Here is a 4,215-nt window from a genome sequence, read left to right on the forward strand (position 1 = left end):
GTTTTCTTCACTGGCATGGGTTGGATGGTTTGACAGAAGCTGGCCAACTGAAGAGCTGCCCGAGCTCCATGTCTGTTTTGGCATACCAACCACTTTGTAGAGTGTACTGGGTGCTTTTACACAGCACTGGTTTGGGTGCCTTTTACGTGGCACCAGCACCCACGAGCCTACAAGTGGAGGAGGAGGAGGAGGAGGAGGAGGAGACAATGTTGGTGGTAATGATCAGCATCATCATATATTCCTCTTCCAAACTTTAGTAGATAGGTTTCTTCAATGAAAGACAGAACCAGTTGAGGTTGATCCCCACTTGAGGCTGGCAAGGCTCTTGTGCATTAATCATGAGTTCTATTTTCACAGCAACAATAAATATTAAAGACTTTGTTGTATATGAATTGTGCATTCATACTTACTGATAACCACAATGTACTGGTACTTTTGTTATTAAATCCTGTTCATCAACTAGTATATACCATTATAAGTGAAGGGAAGAACACAGTCAATAATGAGTGGAATATTTATCCCTACTTGAACATGAATGTTGTGGTAGAAGAAACTACACTGCAGTAGATACCAAAAGAGAAACTCTCATATTGGCTGCTTGTGCAAAATGAATTTTTGTTTACATCGCTAGCAAGGAGATAAATCCCTGCCATCTCCAGCACCAATGCCACCAGACCGTGTGATTTCTACCTTCCTTTGTCTTGTCAATGAAGGACACTCAATCACTAGAAAAAGCAACAACACATCTCCCTGCCAGCAATATAGAAAATAACAGTGCTAGAACAGGTGCTGATGTCACAAATAGCCAGTAAGCCTGTTAAAAAATATATATATTAGTGACAGTGGTAGTATTTAATACTTCTGTTGCTAATATATATTCATTAATGTATGTTAATACCTCTCAATATTAATGCCTCCCAGGATTAATTCTGCCTCTCTCGCTAATATATACATTCAATAATGTAATCCAAAATTTACACAATGCCTGAATAAAAGACAGGATAGTCATGGCTGGAATGTTTTGATCATAGATTTGCTGGATGAAAGCAAACCTAAAGTTCTCCATCTGTAAATTTCAAAGAATTAAAAAGAAAAAAGAGACTGCATGCTTACATACAAATACATATTTTGAAAAAAATCATCAAAAAATTACAAAGAACTGATACACAGGATGTAAGTTCGAACTTTGCTATTCCTATTATGTTGTACCATTGGACAACTATATTTCTCTACATTAACCTCAGTTTGCCTGAATCATGATAGACAATTTTGGTTCATAATAGAGTTGTAGTAATCTAGCTACAAGGCATGCTGGTATAAATCCATGCAGGTTTCCAATTTTGAAAGTTATACCAGCCTTCCCAAAAGAGGCAAATGGACGTAAAACAAAAAAAAAATTTAGAGAGAAATGGGGTGGGGTTAGCACTTGCAAGAAATAACATTTACTAACCTTGTTTCAATGTCTTCTGCTTGGTATCTATTGAGGGTTCAGTCTGTAATTAGAAGAGTAATATTTTTTACATAGGATTCTTTCTTTGTAATAACTGGCTTAAATTGCCAGAAATTGCAGTCAATCTATCTCAAATCACACCCTATCAACTTTAAAAAAAAGAGATGATGTATTGGATAATATGACCCTGAGTGAAAAGTATGCGGGGAAAAAAAGATGAAGGTGAATCACCACTAGAATGCATTTGATCATGGATCTATTTAATCAAGGCTGACCTTGGGCTAAACAACATGTATAATAGACAAGTGTCTAGTGTGCCAGGAAATGCTATAGATGATTATATTAACTCAGATAGGAGAATTATTTCTAGAGAGATGAATAAAACTTGGACATATCATGATAGCAAATTAGAAAAAATCACGGAACTACAAAAATTAAAATAAAACTATAATGTTCTTTCTCAACCAACATAAATAAATATGACTCGGTCTATAATTCTTATTATTTATAACCCTTGCAGCCCTAAAACTTATTTCCCAATTTTAATTTTCCTGAACACCAACCAGATCTGTGCTTGCTCTTAAAGGACAATTAAATCAATCAAATGGCCAGCTATTTTTTGTGCTAGAAAGATAACAGAGGTAATCACTTGAAGAAAATATGTAATTTCCTTGTGTATTGAGATTCAGATGCTTTTTTGTCGAGGCAGATTTTCTACAGTTGGATGCCCTTCCTGTCACCAACCCTCACCTGTCTTCAACTAAGGGCATATTTCAAGACGTTTTCACAGAAAACTGGAAATGAAAGATATCATTTGCATGAGGGTAACTTTCGTTTACAAATATTACACAATGTCAAGGTTTGTGGACAGTAACATACACATATACATACATATAACTGAATCACTACCAAGAATAGAGAAGAAATTTCAGGTATGAAAGCAAGGCCTAGAATCAAAGGGCCTTAGAGTTAATTTAGCAAAAGCCAAAGTCTTAGTAAGTAGGAAAGCAGACAAATCACAAATTCCTTCAGATAGATGGTCCTGCTTGATCTGTGGGAAAGGCGTAGGTCGAAACTCCATAAGATGTGCCCAGTGCAAGCTATGGACATATAAGAGGTATAGCAATATCAGAGGAAGATTAACTGGGAAAATAGATTTTGTGTGGAAGGTGCACAGGCACAATAAACATTGAAAATGTACAGAAAATAGAACACCATCAACTGCCAGCAGGGTAAGTTAGAGGTAGTTGATAACTTCTATTATTTAGGTGACCAAGTAAGTAGTAGAAGTTGATGTTGAGATCGTAGCTGCAAGAATAAGAATAGGTTGGGCAAAGTTCAGAGAGCTCCTACCCCTGTTGGCAACAAAGGGCCTCTCCCTCAAACTGAAAGGCAAATTGTAGGATGCCTATGTGTGAACAGCTATGCTACACGGCAGTGAAACATGGGCTCTGACTGCCAAGGACATGTGCAAGCTTGAAAGAAATGAAGCTGGTATGCTTTGCTGGATGTGCAATGTCAGTGTGCATATATGACAGGGTGTAAGCATCTTGAAAGAAAAGTCGGGCATGAGGCATCAGTTGTAGTGTGCAAGAGAGACGACTGCATTGATATGGTCATGTGATGCATATGGGCGAGGGCAGCTGTGTAAAGAAGTGCTGATCTCTAACTGTGGAGGGAACTTATGGTAGAGGTCGACCCAGGAAGACATGGGACGAGGTGGTGAAGCATGATCTTCAAACACTGAGCCTCACTGAAGCAATGACTAGTGACCAAGCCCTTTGGCGATAAGCCGTGCTTGAGAAGACCCGTCAAGCCAAGTGAAATCATAGTTGGGACTTATGCTGGCATCATGTAACCGGTACCCATACTAGAGGCATGTAAAAACACCATTTAAGCATTGGGCCTCATGGAGGCAATGTGGCCGATGTTGGTGTCATGTAACTGGCACCTATGCTAATGGCACATAAAAAGCATCATTTGAGCGCTGGGCCTCAGAGAGGCAATGTGGCCGATGCCTGTGTCATGTAACTGGCACCTGTGCTGGTGTCACATAACTGGCACCTAGGCTGGTAGCACATAAAAAGCATCATTCAAGCATTGAGCCTTGCAAAAGCAATGTAGCTGCTGTCAGTGTCACATACCTGGCACCTGTGCTGGTGACATGTAAAATATACCATTCAAGCATTGGCTCTCACAGGGCGATGTGGCCAATGACAGTGTCACGCAACTGGCACCTATGCCTGTGGCACATAAAATGCACTATTCAAGCATTGGGCCTCATGGAGGCAATGTGGCCAATGCTGATGTTATGTAACTCGCACCCGTGCCAATGGCATGTAAAAGCACTCATTACACTCTCAGAGTGGTTGGCATTAAGATGGGCATCTAGCTGTAGAAACCATGCCAAATCAGACTGGAGTCTAGTGCAGCCCCTCAACTTACCAGCCCTGGTCAAACCATCCAACCCATGCCAGCATAGACAACAGACGTTAAATAATGATGACGATGATATGTACATATATATATTTATATGTGTGTATGTGTGTGTGTACACACACCTATGTATATGTACACATATATATAAACATAAACCCACACATACACATTTATATACAGTCTTTTCATTCTCTCTCTGTTTATTTCCTCATGTTCCTTTCTGTTGAAGAGTGTAGGCTAGAAATGTAAAAGATTTCTCACTTTCCCAAGTGTTAAACTAATACACTTGTTTGTTGTTTATACACCCGTCTTTGTCTTTTGCTTTT

At 39.2% G+C, this 4,215-nt stretch overlaps 1 protein-coding gene across 2 annotated transcripts in view; it reads right to left on the reverse strand.

Annotated features, from left to right (window-relative positions):
• Positions 1–4,215, reverse strand: part of LOC106869440 (probable 28S ribosomal protein S16, mitochondrial) — a 457,459-nt gene that overhangs the window by 373,975 nt on the left and 79,269 nt on the right. The window contains exon 3 of one of the 2 annotated variants that reach the window (XR_008266939.1): positions 1,451–1,493. The gene's annotated coding sequence lies outside the window, so the exon portion shown is untranslated. Of the gene's footprint in view, positions 1–1,450; positions 1,500–4,215 lie in introns of those variants that run through there. The other variant, XM_052977318.1, reaches the window with a different exon arrangement.

The sequence above is a fragment of the Octopus bimaculoides genome, chromosome 2, assembly GCF_001194135.2.
Source record: "Octopus bimaculoides isolate UCB-OBI-ISO-001 chromosome 2, ASM119413v2, whole genome shotgun sequence".
NCBI classification, from domain to species: domain Eukaryota; kingdom Metazoa; phylum Mollusca; class Cephalopoda; order Octopoda; family Octopodidae; genus Octopus; species Octopus bimaculoides.